The 16,151-nt window shown below is 43.2% G+C and overlaps 1 pseudogene; it reads right to left on the minus strand.

Annotated features, from left to right (window-relative positions):
• Positions 1–1,188: 1,188 nt before the first annotated feature.
• On the minus strand, positions 1,189–1,999 carry LOC122117321 (annotated as a pseudogene).
• Positions 2,000–16,151: the final 14,152 nt, after the last annotated feature.

Here is a 16,151-nt window from a genome sequence, read left to right on the forward strand (position 1 = left end):
CTGATAGGGGCTTCTGAAGCCTTCATGATTGGACATTTCTTCCTGAAATCCTGTATCTTTCCCTTTCCTTCCAATACTGTTGAATCCCAGAGTTTGCTCTAATAGAATGTCTGCCTGCTGATACCCATCTCAGTATATGCTTCACAGAAAACTCAACCCTGACATAATGTACTCATTTAAAAATAATATTATAAATACTTTGGACATCTGGGACCTCAAATATTTAATGTCATTAACCTCATGGGCACCTTATGTGGATGACCGTCACTGAGGACTCAGTGGCCTTAAAGGAAAAACTCATTAGGGCAGATAAACTCCTTGCCTGAGCATCTGAAAGTATTCTTTTTTTTTTTTTTTTTTGTTGGTTGTGGGGCTTGAACTCTGGGCCTGGTCGCTGTCCCTCAGCTCTTCAGCTCAAGGCTAGCGCTCTACCACTTGAGCCACAGCACCACTTCTGGTTTTCTAGTGGTTCAATGGAGCTATGAGTCTCATGGACTTTCCTGCCCAAGCTGGCTTTGAACAATGATCCTCAGATCTCAGCCTCCTGAGTAGTTAGGATTACAGGCATGAGCCACCAGCACCCAGCAGTATTCTTGTATGTATAAAAGGATATCATATTTCTGATACTCAGGGACTGGACATGGAACTATTATGTCAGATACCAAAGGGCTGCAATGTGAACATCTTATTGTAAGTCTGGGAATGAGATCCAAGGGAATGGCATATAAAGATGGTGAAGAGCCAAGGAGGAGGCTGGCAGGGAACATTTATTATTTGGTGTTGTTTCTGCTTGGCTCTTGAACTTGAAGAATCCACTTTTGGGTAAGCCTTGGTAGGAGGTAGGAGTACAGAGTCCATGCAGAAAGCTCGAGGTTTTTTTGTTTGTTTGTCAAAAACATCACAGGGAAGTTTTATTACCACCCCAGGGTTTACATGAAAAGCTACAACTTGATGTAAACGTTAGGCTTCATATAATGGTACAAAAAATGCCTGGGGTTTATCTGTACATGGCAGAGCCTCTAGCAGAGCGACTCCTCCATTTGTTTCATTTTCTGTTTTCAGAGACGTCTGAGAACACTGCGAGATGAGATGAACTTGTGGGAGATTCACAAGGCTGGGCATCCCCCTTGTGGCCAAGCCCTCTGCCCGGAGGGAGAGGCAGAGCCCCACTAGCAGCACTGTGCTCTGCTACCAAGGTCCCTGATCCAGTTTAATCTTGTCCAGATCACTTTCTTCGCTAGGAAAGCTTTGGTGGTTCACAAGGATGTTTTCCACTAGGAACCAGGTGGCTTCATCTATGTTTATGTTATACTAGGCAGAGGCTTCAAACCACCCAATGAAGCCATGGTCTTTGCAGAATGGGTCCATCTGGGGCGGTCTGGACATCCTCCCTTTCCTGTTCACAATTGTTAGCCAGGAGGACAGCAGGAATAGGGCTGCCATTGGGAAGATGAACTTTACTATCCAGGCCACTTTTCCATTTTAAGACTGCCTCAAAAGTCGAACTTCTTGATATATCAAACACAACACAAGCACCAACAGCTTCTTTATAGTATACGCGGGTCACATTGCCGAACCGCTCCTGCCTAGGATGAGCAAGATGAATCATCTTGCCTCTCTTCCTTTGCAGACGAGAGAACAGAGTTCCAGGGAGATGAAATAACTCCAATTTTCTGGGTTGATTGTTCCACTGTGCTGCACAATCTGTTAGTCAGATACTTGGTAGACACTTTTTGCGTTCATCCTGTGTTTCCAAAGAGAGCCCGCGATGTCTCAAGGCCCTGCTGTCCCAGCTGAGGACCTTGAGCGTGAAGTCCACGCGGATCGTGGCCCAGTTAGTGCTGGGAGAAGAGCTGGTGGACGTAGCGCTTGATGATGCTGGTTTTGCGCACGCCAAGCTCACCGATGACCAGCACCTTGGAGAGGTGCTCGTGCGTCTCCGGGGCCACGCTGGAGGCCGCCCTGGACTCCTCGGCTCCCCCGCCGGCCATGGGCGCTGGGTTCCTCCCGCACGCACGCGCACGCACGCAGATGGCCAGCGGGCCTGTGGGTCCTGGGACTGAGTTTTTCTTTCTCTCTCTCTGATGAAAACGAGGGTTCTGGCATGTGCCTAAGCTTAGCTAAGCAGATATATCTGAGACTCTGTGTCCAGAGGGGGGACTATAAAAATGAATTGTTCAGAGTTCATTGGTGGTGGAGTTATGGCGATGGAGGTTGGATGTTGAGTGCACTGCCCAGTAGTGGTGATAGGTATCCCTGAGCCAAACTATTCCTGGGTCCTTGACTTTAGGTTCTTCACCTTCATTTTGTCTGCCTAATTTTCTGGGACTCGTTTTAAAGCTTGCCCATTGATATGTGGTTATTCAACAACCTTCCAGAGTATTTCTGTCCAGTGTAGCCATGTTGAGATTTTTATATTGACAGCTGCTCTTTGACTTGCAGTGAGGTCTTACTCTAAGAAACTCATTGTAAAATGGTAATTGTAAGGTCCACCCCACCAAGGCAAGAGAGAATCCTCCCTCCTCTTGGCTAAGTCTCCGCCCAGTACCTGTGTCATCTAGGTAACTGGCACACCTGGGCAGTCACCTTCTCCTCCTCCAAGGTCACATCCTGGGCTGCCTCCCGACACACCTCCCATCTGAGTGTCCCTGGCCCTGAGGTCACATCCGAATCCAGTGTGGCCACACCTTCCCTCACCTGGCTGCACCTTCTCCCTGCCCCTTCCCTACTTCAACCCAGGCCAGGCTTCAGCAGTTCCTTTCGGCCATGTGCATGGAATGGGCAAGCAGTTCGGTAAAATAAACTTCTCTTCCTTCCTGTGTACCTCGGAGTTCTTTTTATCAGCTACCTAATTAAACCTAATTATTTAATTTACTTTACAATAATATCATCGGCTGGCAGCGCATTTAATAGAGCTAATCAACTGAACACCATACATGCAACTAACCTACCTTAAAGGACTTACGTTAGCCTCTGTTTTGACAAAATCACCTAACACTTCTTAGACTATTTTTTAATAAATCACTGGATAGCTGAAGTGATCATCCATGTAACCATCCTCAGAGTTTGAAGTAGGAGTCAACTGAATGTAAAGAATCTCATACTATTGTTAAGTTAAAAAATCGTGAGTTGAACTATAGTCAGAAACTCTGTGTGTGTGTGTGTGTGTGTGTGTGTGTTTGTGTATAGGAACAAAATGTTTTTTTCTCTCCTCTGGATGCTTTATTTTTGTTCTTTGTGTTCCAAAATTTATGGCGATATGATGGCACAGAAGATACCTTAAAAACGAAATGTTCAGCCAGGTTTGTAATCCTAGCTACTCAGGAGGCTGAGATCTGAGGATTGCAGCTCAAAAGCTCCAGCAAGAAAGTTCATGAGATTCTTCTCTCCAATTAACTATGAAACAAAAACAAAAACAAAAAAACAAACCCAAGCCAAAAACTAACCTAGAAGTGGAGCTGCGGCTCAAGTGGTGGAGTGCTAGTGTTGAGCAAAAAAGTTCAGGGACAGCACTTAAGCTTTGAGTTCAAGCCCTGGACTAGTACAAAAAAAAAGAAGAAAGAAAGCAAGAAAGAGAGAAAAAGAAAAAGAAAAGGACTATTCTGAATCCTAAGAAAGCTGTTTCCACCCTTTTCTGCTCTAGGAACTGGTCTCTTGTTCTCTCTTATCTCCATGACTTCTGTCTTATCTTGTCTCTTGCTGAGAATTCTATTAGCTGAATTGTTCTCTCTCATTCCTCCCCCCAAGTCCCCCTTGTCTTAATGTGATATATTTTGGCATACTCTCGGGAATTTAGTCTTTCAACTCTTATTTACTTTTTAAAACTTTTAAGAGGTTTTTTTTTTTTTTTTTCATGGTCCCAGGGCTTAGGGGCTATCTATGCTTGAGCTTTTTTGTTCAAGGCTGGCATTCAATCACTTGAGCCACAGCTCCACTTCTGGCTTTTTTTTTGTTTTGTTTTTTGATAGTTTATTGGAAATAAGAGTCTCACAGACATTCCTAACGATCTCAGCCTCCTGAGTAGCCAGGATTATAGGCATGAACCACCAATGCCCAGCTGATGGTCTTATATTTAAATATATTTTTTCCTTTTTCCCCCCTTGATAATCTGTGTTTTATTTTATGGATGTAGCATCTTTTCATTTCTCCCTGGAAATATTAATTGGAGATTTTTCACTTCATTCTTTTCTAGTCTTTTTTTTTTGGTCGGTCACAGGGCTTGAACTCTGGGCCTGGGTGCTGTCCCTTAGGTCTTCAGCTCAAGACTAGCACTCTACCACTTGAGCCACAGTGCCACTTCTGGCTTTTTCTGCTTACGTGGTGCTGAGGAATCAAACCCAGGGCTTTATACATGCAAAGCAAGCACTCTACCACTGAGCCACCTTCCTAGCCCTTTTTCTAGTCTTTATTTGTCTCCCGCTCCCCCCTCCCCGGGGCCATTTTACCTTTCATTCTATCTCACACCTGGACACTTCTCAACAATCTGGTGACTCTGGGTGCTTAGGAATGAGAAGGCTGTCTAGGAGCCTGTGTTGGTGGGTGAGATGCCGACTGGCTTTGCAGCACGTGGGTAGTAAGAGGCTGCTCCATTCCTTTGGAGGGATGTCAGGGAAGGTTTCACTGTGTGACAAATAAGAATTCCACTCTAGGGGCTGGGAAGGTGGCTCAGTGGTAGAGCACTTGCCTTGCAATGCTTGAGGCCCTGGGTTCGATTCCCCAGCACCACATAAGCAAAAAGAAAAGAGCCGGAAGTGGCACTGTGGCTCAAGTGGTAGAGTGCTAGCCTTGAGCTGAAGAGCTGAGGGACAGCGCCCAGGCCCAGAGTTCAGGCCCCACGACCAGACCCCCAAAAAAAAAAAAAAGAATTCCACTCTAGAGCCCCAGTTCTTGCCAAAAATTCATTCACATGTCTTACAGAGACAAATTTTCAGCTTTACTTTAGGACTTTTACTACTGCAAGTTTGCATGTAAATAGTGGGCAGCCAGATGTTTTGCAAGCAGGGATATTGGAGGGAAATGTCAGGAGGATGATTTTGCATACTGACTTTCAACTGACTTTCAATCGGTGACTCTGTTTCTGTTTCTCTTTTCTCAGACCTGCGGGCTAATGGGCTAATGGTTTTTAGTTCTCTTCTGTCTTTTTGGCTCAGCTCCTATTTAACATTTACCCATCAGTTTAAGATTTTGAAATCTTAAGTCTTCAGATGGGTATCTCTTGGATTTTCTTTGTTGTTGGTGTTCACAAATGATTTCTTGGATTTTCTGTGGAGAGAAGAAACTGAGGGTGCAGTCTATCACTGGAAGGCCTAGCTAAATCTTCCTCTTCCTTCTCCTCCTCCTCCTCTTCTCCTCCTCCTCCTCTTCCTCCTCCTCCTCCTCCTCCTCCTCTTCTTCCTCCTCCTCTTCCTCCTCCTCCTCCTCCTCCACCTACTTCTTCTTTTGTGGGGGTGGGGGTAGAGGAGAAAGAGGGGCAGTGCTGGGATTTGAACTCAGGACTTTGTGCTTGCTAGGTAGGCACCTTGCCACTCAAGCTACACTCTCAGCCCTTTTAAGATAGTTATTTTTCAGATAGTGTCGCACTATTTTTTTGGTGCCAGTCCTAGGGCTTAAACTCAGGACCTGAGCACTGTCCCTGAGCTTCTTTTGCTCAAGGCTAGTATTCTACCACTTGAGCCACAGCTCCATTCCACTTTTGGCTTTTTTAAAAGTTTCTATTGGAGATAAGAGTCCCACGGGTTTTTCTGCCCAGGCTGGCTTTGACCCACGATCCTCAGATATCAGCTTTCTAAATAGCTAGGATTATAGGCACGAGCCACTGGTGCCCAGCTTAGAGTCTCACACTTTGGCTTTGTCCTGGTCTCAGGCCAAGATCTACCCACTTATGTTTCCCAAGTAGCTGGGATGTCAGACACACACCACCATACCCAACTATTTTTTTTTTTTGGTTGGAATACCATGATCCTCCCTACCTTTCTACCTCCTATGTAGTTGGGATTATAATAAGCATGAGCCACCATATCCACCTAGTCCTTTGAGTTTTAAATGGCTCTTTAAGGTACTCAAAATGAAGAATCAGTCAGGAGGTGATAACTTCACTGAGAGTAGAATCCTCACATTGTATAAAAGTTTTTTATTTGGTTCTCTTAGTCTCTGAATCTCTAGGGAGGCTGGAGTGAATGGAGCTGGAGAAATAATCTGGCAGGCTTCGCTGCACACAATGCTCTTGATCAGCATAGTGCTAATAGAGAGGTACTCCAGGCTGGACTAAGGCTCAGCTGGGGCTTGGAAGAGGAAGCAGGTAGGCAGGATGTAGAAACAGCCATCTACAGAACTATAGCTAAGAGGCCAAGTTAGTAGTGGGAGAAGGGAGAAATGAGCCAGTGTGTGGTGCTCTGGGAGTGTATAGCCTTGAGATTTGTAAGAAACTTGAACAAAAACCCTGCTGATGAAGCTAAGTTTAAAGGCACAAAAATAAAACGTCAGCAGCGTTTGTGGCATACACAAGAGACAGTGATAGATTGCACAGTTTCCCACCCCCACTTCTGGGCTAATGGAAGCGACAGCAGCGTGGCTGAATGGAAGCCACAACCTGCCTATTAATTTCAACTTCCTTCCCCAAAGACTTTTAATGGGAACTTGCAAAATGTGTAATTCACCTTTTTGTCCTTCCCATCCCAGTCTGCTGGAAGACAGATAGGGATAGGGCCAACCAGGCCTGCCCATGACCCTGGGGAGAGAGGAACTGACCACAGAGCCCCCACCCTGTTCTGTGATTGGCACCAGTACATTGGAGATGGAAACCAGGATAATTTTAAGATGGAGTTCAGATGAGAGTCCACCATTGGGGAGATTGGCCATCTTCTCAGCACAAGTGGGTCACATGGGAACAGTAAACCTCCGCTGCTGGGGAGTAGCTCAGCCATGAGGGCCCAGCGTGCTGGGAAGACAGCAGGAACTTTGCCCAGTGGGCATGAGTCCTCTCTGCTCTGCCCATGTTACACAGTAGCCTTTTCAGTATCTCCTGGCTCCTCCCTTGAGAAGATTGTTTAGAACAGGTGCTTTGTTTCTTCTGGCTGACCTCTGGCCATGGCCAGCACCATCAGTCTGTTCTTTGGTACAGTCTGTTCATCATACTCCCAATAGGGGTGTCCTGACTCTGTGTCCCTGCCTGTGTCTGTCTATCATCTGTCTTGCTCTCTCTCTCTCTCTCTCTCTCTCTCCCCCATCCATCTGGTCAGTTACCCCGAGCTCTTATACACTCCTCTGGCCTTAGGAAAGCGGCCTCAGCCAGCTCCCCATCCTCAGCAATACGATGTGATCACTTATTATCACTCCTCACCTTTCCCACCTTGCATGAACAGCTTCCAAAACCTCCTGGTCTTTAAACAAAAATACCCTCAAATTGCTTTCCTCTCACCAGAGGCAGCTGTTGTGCCCAGAAGCCCCTCCACCTTCAGAGTCTGCCCCAAAGCAGGCAGACAATTATTCATTTATGAAAATGAAAGATTCATGAGAGACTCCATGGGCTGCCAGCAGAGTTTAGGCAGGTTCTGATCCTGCTTTAATTTAATTAAGCCTTGTTTATTTAATCAGCCCAGAGATACATATCCTCAGGCAGGCATTTGTGGCCTCTGCAGCAAATGTGTTTCTGTTTGTGTGAGGAGAGCTATAATCGACTAGGTATTTTTGAAGGGTTTGGGGGCCAGGGCAGGCTAGTGGTCTGATGTGGGCCCAGCCCTGTGGGGACCTACATTTAGCAGCTACCTGTGTATAAGCATGTGCATGTATGTTTGTGTTACACATACAGAGCTTCTGTTGCTACATGTGTGGGGGCAGCTATGAGTGTGTACATGCAGAACTCCTGTGAAGCTGTGAGCGTGTGCCTGTATGTATGTGTGTGTGAGGGGGTGTTGTACATGCAGCCCTCCCATTATAGTTCATGAATTTTCATCTGTGTGCATGCACATGTATGTGGGAAGGGCAGGGGAAGGAGTGCACCTGCAGAGCTCAGAGCCCAGGATCTGCTTCTAGCCCTTGCAGGACTCAGAGCATCTGGACCTACCACCAGTCTGCATTCTTAGCTACAACAGTAGAAAAGGTCACACTGTGGCGTACGGACAGGACAGTGTTTGCAGAACATGCTTGCCAGATCTTGTAGGTGCTGATTAGATATGCTGATGCCTACGTCCCATTGAGACCTGGCAGTCACTAAAGTGACTAGGAGCTACTTTGTTCTCCAGTGTTCTTGGCTTCATGAACATCTACATTGTCTGGATGGAAGCTGGGCAGGCAGAAAATATAGGGAAACCATGTAGACAGAATCACTATGGTAGGACCTGCGTAGTGATAAGACATTTGGACATGGATGTATTATCTGAAGCCCCCTCAACATACATGCAGGCACGGCTACACACACACACACACACACACACACACACACACACACTGGGAGCCCTGTCTATGTCTTCCTTCTCTCTCCTCCATGCACACACTCACAGCTATAGTCCTGTGTCCAAGAGCTAGAGAGGAGAATGGCTAGAGATGAGCCTTAAGGCACCAACACACGCAATTGCTAGGCCCCAAAGAGGAGACTTGAGGGTGGATGACAGACCTAGATCCCATCCTCTCACTCTGTAAAGTCTGTGTTCAATGTGAATAAATCAATAAATGTATGGTGTGTGTATATTGGAAATAGACTCAGGAACTCTTTCTTGGAATTACTTATATTCACATACTATATCAGAGCCCTGTTTTCAACTAGAGTCAGTCAACAGTGTGGCAGCCCCCAAGGTGAGGGTCATACTTTTGTATAGTTTTCTCCTTCTGGATAGGGTTGACCTATGTCATCAGTCAGATATTGCAGAAATGGTTGTGTGGGAACTCTCAGGTGGGAGCACAGAGGAGATGTGCCAACCCACTGTTGCTTGGTTTGTAATGCTCTTGATCTAGGGCTTTGAACCCAAATACCTTTTAGGTCCTTGAGAAGGACAGTGGTTAGAGCAGTCATCAAATAAGATTCATTCATCTATTGACCAAGAAGGTGAGTCCTTCTCCTCCTTGCAATCTATCTATCTATCTATCTATCTATCTATCTATCTATCTATCTATCTATCTATCTATCTATCTATCTATCTATCTATCTATCATGTCTCTCTCTGTATCTCTGTCTATATATATATATATATATATATATATATATACATATATCTACACATATATGAGAGAGACACAGACAAAGCACTAGAATCTCCTTTACCTTTTAAAAATTGACCAATAATAATTACCTATCTTTATGGGAGCACAGTGTTTTTTTCTGTTTTATTTGCTACCAAAAACTTGTCTAATACTTGACACTTCACTTACATTAATGAGCTCTATAATCTTCTCCCCAAAACATTATGAAGCAGGTATAATTAAGCACCATTTTGCACATGAGGAAATAGGTCAGATATAGGGACTGGCTTAGAACAGAACTTGAACACAATCTTGAATTAGGCTGTAATTAGTACTGAATTTTGCCTTTTTCCTAGACTTAGGCATTCAATATGATCATTACTAGCCATACCTGGCTAGAAAGCTTGAGAACTAACAGCGCACTTACACTCTTGAACTTGTGTAGCTAGTAAGCATTTGAAGTGTGATTGGTCTGAATTGAGATGTACTGTGAGTATAAAACATGCATATTTCTTCTGATGGAGGCATGGAATTCCATTGTGTATGTATATATACATATACACACATGTATATATACATATATATACACATATATATGTACATATACATATATATATATATATATATGCCACATTTTCTTGATCCATTCATCTACTGAGGGGCATCTGGGTTGTTTCCATACCTTAGCTATGGTAAATAATGCTGTGATAAACATGGTTGTGCTGGTAGCTTTGGTATGACCTTGTTTCTGATCCTTTGGGTAAATGCCCAAAAGTGGGATTGCTGGGTCATAAAGGAGCTCTATGTGGGTTCTTTTGATGAACCTCCATACTACTTTCCACAGTGGTTGAACAAGTTTACACTCCCAACAATGCAGTAGGGTTCCCTTTTGGCCACATCCCCTCCAGCATCTGTTGTTATTAGATTTCTTGATTATAGCCATTCTGCCTGGGGTGAGGTAGAATCTCAATGTTGTCTTGATTTGCATTTCTTTTATGGCTAGAGAAGTTGAACATTTCTTCATGTGTCTATTGGCCATTCTTATTTCCTCTTCAGAGAAGTCTCTCTTTAAGTCTTTAGCCCATTTGTTAATCGGGCAGTTGTTTCTTTAAGGATTTGTTGTTGGAATATTTAGTTTTTTAAGTTTTAAGTATATTTCAGACGTTAGACCCTTGTTTGTTGTATGGCTAGTGAAGATCTTCTCCCAGTCTGTGGGCTTTCTATTAATCTTGCCAACTATGTCCTTTGCCATGCAGAAGCTCTGCAGTTTCATGCAGTCCCATTTGTCCAACCTTTCTTTGATTTGTTGTGCTTCTGTCTCTATTAAGAAAATTTCAGCCTGTGCCAAGGAGCCCTAGAGTTTCTCTTATTCCTTCCTGTAATGTTTTCATGGAGTCTGCTTTTATTTCAAGGTCTTTGATCCATTTGGAGTTGATTCTGGTGCAGGGTGATATATCTGGATCTAGCTTTAGTTTTCTACAAGTGTTTAACCAATTTTGCCAGCACCATTTACTGAAAAGGCCGTCTTTCTTTCCATTCTCTAGTTCCCTCGTCAAAGATTAGGTGGCTATAGGTCTGTGGGTTCATTTCTGGGTCTTCAGTACTATTCCATTAGTCCTCAGGTCTGTTCTTTTGCCAGTACCAAGCTGTTTTGATTACTATGGCTTTGTAGTAGAGTTTGAAGTTTGGAATTGGTATTCCTCCAGCACTGTTCTTTCTACTAAGGATTGTTTTTGCTATTTGTGGTCTTTTATTGTTCCATATGAATTTTTGGAGTGCTTCTATGCCTCCATCAGAAAAAATGACATTGCCTCTTTTGTTAGGAAATGGAAAGACTTGGAAAAAATCATGTTAAGTGAAGTAAGCCACGCCCAAAGAAACATAGTTCCCATGGTTTCCCTTTTTGCAGTGAGTAGTACATGTTTAGGACAAGCAGAGTAGGTCAAAGGCTATATACGTGCGACCACATGGCATGTCCCAAAACAGGGACACAAGAGGTGTTTTTTTCTTGCTTGCTAGTGTTTTTTAATGTACTTACAATACACTATGTGATTCTTTTGTTTCTATTGTATCTTCTCCCGTGATATAACTCCTGTTTTCACTAGATTTGATGCTGGTGCTCTGCACCTTGTATATATACTTTTGTAATTCGAGGAGGGGAAGGGATATTGCAGAACACTTAAATGAGGATGCAGGCTGACCCATTGTGACGATGAGATGTACAGGACACTATGTTGAAAATGAACTTTGCAATGTTGGGGTGGTGGGGCAGGAGGAGTTGAGGAGGTGGGGAGGGAAGTGATGGTAGGAGGAAAATAAAGGAGGAGGTAACAATGCTTGCTATGAAATGTACTTATTACTCTACTCATGTAACTGTAACCCTTCTGTACAACATTTTTACAATAAAAATTAATTTAAAAATATGCATATTTCGAAGGCTTACTATGAAAAAAGGGATGTAAAGATATACCATTGTGGTAGAGTGCTAGCCTTGAGCTGAAGAACGCAAGGACAGTGCCCAAGCCCAGAGTTCAAGCCCCATGACCGACCAAAAAAAAAAAAGATATACTATTGCATGCACAGTGATTACTTGATAAAATGATATTTTGAATAAAAATTAAATTTATTAGTAAAATGAAATTCTCCAGATTCTTCTTACTCTTTAAAAGTTGTATATATTTTGAATTTTTAACTGACCCATAATAATAGTCTATATTTATAGCATACAACGTAATTAAGTTGTTATATGCATCTACCAATCAAATGATCAAATCAGGGTAATAAGTATTTCTAGGTCCTTAAGTATTTGTTATTTTATTGTGTTTGGAGCCTAGGAACTCTTCTCTTCTAGATCTTTTTTGCTTGTTTGTTTTTGGTGTTGGTACTGAGGCTTGAGTTCTGGGCATTATGCTGTTGATTAACTTTTTTGCTCAAGGCTGGTGCTCTACTATGCCTCCAATTGCAGCTTTTTGCTGATTAGTTGTAGATAAGAATCCTACAGATTTGTCTTCCTGGATTGGCTTTGAACCTTGGTCTTTACTTCTCAGCTGCCGCCTCTTCCTTCTCCTCTCCCTTCCCCTCCGTCCCTCCTCCTCATCCTCTTCCTCCTCCTCTTCCTCCCTCTTCCTCCTCCTCCTCCTCCTCCTCCTCCCTCCTCCTCCTCCTCCTCCTCCCCTTCCCCTTCTTCCTCTTCCTCTTCCTCTTCTCTTCTTCTTCTTCTTCTTCTTCTTCTTCTTCTTCTTCTTCTTCTTCTTCTTCTTCTTCTTCTTCTTCTTCTTCTTCTTCTTCTTCTTCTTCTTTCTTCTTCGTCTTCTTCGTCTTCTTCGTCTTCTTCGTCTTCTTCTTCCTTCTTCCTTCCCAGTCCTGGAGCTTGAACTCATGGCCCATTCACTGTCCCTGAGCTTCTTTTGCTCAAGGCTAGCATTCTACCACTTGAGCCACAGAGCCACTCCCAGCTTAAAAAAAAATTTATGTGGTACCAAGGAATTGAACCCAGGGCTTCACGCATGCTAGGCAAGCACTCTACCATTAAGCCACATTCCAAGCTCTCTCTTCTAGTTTTTTTGTTAATAAAATATATAAGCTGTTGCAAACTGGTTATCTTTCTGTGCTGTAGAAAACTGGGACCTATTCTCTCCTAACTGTAGTTTAGTATTCTCTATCCATCCCCTCCCACTTTCATTCCCAGCCTATGGCTATCAGTAGTCTCTCTTTGCATGAAGTCAGCTTATGTTTTGAAAACATCTACATATGTGTGAGAAAATGAAGTATTTGTCTTTCTGTGCCTGAATAATTTCATGAAACCTGATATCTTCACTTTAAAAATGTGACCATAAAATTTAAATTGTGTCTTTGGCTTGCAGTTGTGGTCCATTTCATATTTCTATTAGACGGCAAGAGCTCTAAAACCAATGTTGATGTGTTTTTAGACCCATAGACACAAGTCACTCCAAGCCAGTGCTCAAATCACCCTAGGGCTCTTTGGAGGTGAGAAAAATCTGGCAGATTGAATGGTTGATAACTTTGTGCTTTTCATGTTTTAGTATTTAGCCATGAAAGGAAAGAAACAGCACCAGTGGTAACCTAGGGAGGGACCAGATGCTCTTCCATGTCCCTTGTGACTTCCTTTGAAGTATAGCCTTGTGGTAAAAGGCTTTTCCAAACTTATCTAAGTGTACAAAGCACTAAGGAAAAGTTCAGACCCCTGGGTTAGAAGACTTCATGTTCCACATTAAGGTCAGGGGACTATGTGGGAAGAAACACTCCATCTCCAGTCTGTTGGAGATCTGTTGACAGGGTCAAACAAGCTGGACAGAGGACTGGAAAGGGATGGAAAAAGACAAAAGCTGGGCAAAAGCTCAGCCAGCAAGAAAAATCAATTCACTATGCTTTCATCTATTCATTAGCAAATACTAGTCTGAATATGACTCATTGTTTAATGCATTCTTATTATCTACCAAGCCCTATTCTAAGTTCTAGGGATAGTAATAATCCAGGATAGAGGTAGAAAGCTTTCTACCTTTCTAGAACTTGTATAATAAATAAATAAGACAATAGGTTATATGTTGTAACAGAGATAACATTGAATCAGATATTCATGGCATACGCAAGGGAGAATTTCATGTTTTTCTCATATAATAATGTAGATGTGAGCAGTCTAAGGCTAGATTTGCAGTCCTAGGGTCTCAGTAACCCAGGTTACTTCTCTCTTACTGATCTGCCACAATGAAATTTGAAATTGTTTTTAAGGCCAGAGATGGGCTACTGTAATGTATACTGAGGCATGAAGGAAAGAAAATGAAATGTATTCCTTCCTTCCTTCCTCCCTTCCTTCCTTTTTTCTTTACAGGATATGATCTGGAAGTTGTACACATCACTTAATTTATTGGCCATTGCCCATTACTTAGCCATATAGATCACCCTTGAAGCAATGTGGTCTTTATATAGAACACAATGTACCTAGCTAATAGCTAAAAATGAAGGAAGAAGCAAACAGATATTGAGGGTCAAACTAACAGTCTCAGAACAAGAGTTGTATGGCCACTATTTCAACAATGTCATTAACAGAATTGTGTAACTGTAAAGAAAAGACACTGACAATGCTTGGGCATATCAAACAGGATTTACTCATCTAAACATAGAAAAAGACATCAACACTCTTGGAACTCAAAACAGACAGACCAGCACTATTTTCTTGGACATAGAATGTTGAATACTTCGAGAACACTGAATCTTTTCTAAGAGACAGTCCAATTGCAATTATAAAATTTGAGGATTGGAGGGGTATCTTTGTCAGATTTCTGTTACTGGAAGACATTACTGAGATAATCAGCTTATAATGAGGAAAAAGTTTAATTTGGATCAGGGTTTGAGATATTTCAGTCCATGATTGGTGGCCCCGTTGCCTCTGGGTCTGTGGTCAGATAGCACATGATGGCTACAGTTGCTCACCACATGGCTAGGCTGCAAATGAGAAAGAGGAGGAAGGCCCTCCATCCCCTTCATGGGCAAATGCCCCAGTGACCTAAAATCCTCAATGGGGTATCACTTCCTAGGGGCTCTTCTACCTCCCAATAACTCAGGAGCAGGGAAGCAAGCCTTTACACATGAGTTTGCTCTAATGGGTCACATTAAATTTTCAGGAAGCCTAACTGATCACACCTTACCCATATTCTATCCTATAAGATAAGGTAATGAGATAGAGACAGAGAGTTGGGGAGCAAGTGCTGGGCAACTTACTAGTAAGCATGTGCAAGCAACATGTCTCCAGAGAACTGGTGTTTGAAGAGTTAGATGTAGTTCCTCAAGGAAAGCCTTCCAGAAATAGGGAAGAGTGGATGCAAAGAACTTACACTGAGTGGCCTGCCGTGTGCTAGAAATGAAGTTATCCAGAGTAGCTGGAGGGCCCTCAGCACACTTGGATAAGAGACTAGGAAAGGGACAGCAGCTCTCAGATTCAGCCCTGCAGGAACATCAACTTAGAAAAAAACAGCAGAAACTATTTCCATCAGGTAATCTCCAGTGGTTGCCTCTGGCAACTTCCCACTGAATTGCTTCAAACCAGAGCTGGGGAATGAAGCTTGCCATCAGTTGTAAGTTACCCCTTTCTGTCTACTCACTTTCCTAATTTGTTTATGGGATAAAATGCACATATGCACTTAGCTGGGTATCTGTGGTTCATACCTGTAATCCCAGCTTCTCAGGAGGCTGAAATCTGAGGATCAAGGTTCAAAGTTAACTTGGACAGAGTAATGAGACTTTTATCTCTTAACTTTCCAGTGAAAAAAATGGTTGAAAGGAAAGGTGTGGCTCAAATGATGGAGTACCAACTTTAAGCAAAAAAGCCAAGCAAGAGTGTGAGGTCCTGAGTTCGAGTCCTAGTACACCCCCCTCCCCCATCCTTACCCTCCTGGACCTTCCTTAAAGAGTTGCCTCATGAGAATCTGGCACCTGTGGCTCACCTCTATAATCCTAGCTACTCAGGAAGCTGAGATCTCAGGATTGTGATTTGAAGCCACTTGGGGCAGGAAAAGCCCAGAGGCTCTCATCTCCATAAACTAAAACCAAACAAACAAAGCCAATGGAGCTGTGGCTCAAGGGTATAACACTCACCTTAAGCAAAAAAGCAGCTCAGGCACCGGGATACACACACACACACACACACACACACACACACACACACACACACACACACACGAATTGCTATGAAGGTCAGTTGAAAGAGGGAGTCTCTGTATGGGTCACATAAAATGCAGAATTCTGGGGGAGGCAGGCACAGTGTGGCACCCACAGGGACTCATTACCATGAGCCATATTGTTATGGTCACATTTGTTTGGTTTTCTTAATTTCTAGGCCTTCAGTGTAGATCTCAGTTACTACTGGGAAGAATCTTTCCTTTGTCAACATATTGATCAGGCATAGATTTGTTTTCTTGCCAAAACAGATGCAGGGATCCTTTTAGGAAATTTCCTTTTGT

Source organism: Dipodomys spectabilis, unplaced genomic scaffold (assembly GCF_019054845.1).
Source record: "Dipodomys spectabilis isolate Male_0828 unplaced genomic scaffold, ASM1905484v1 ptg000140l, whole genome shotgun sequence".
NCBI classification, from domain to species: Eukaryota; Metazoa; Chordata; class Mammalia; order Rodentia; family Heteromyidae; genus Dipodomys; species Dipodomys spectabilis.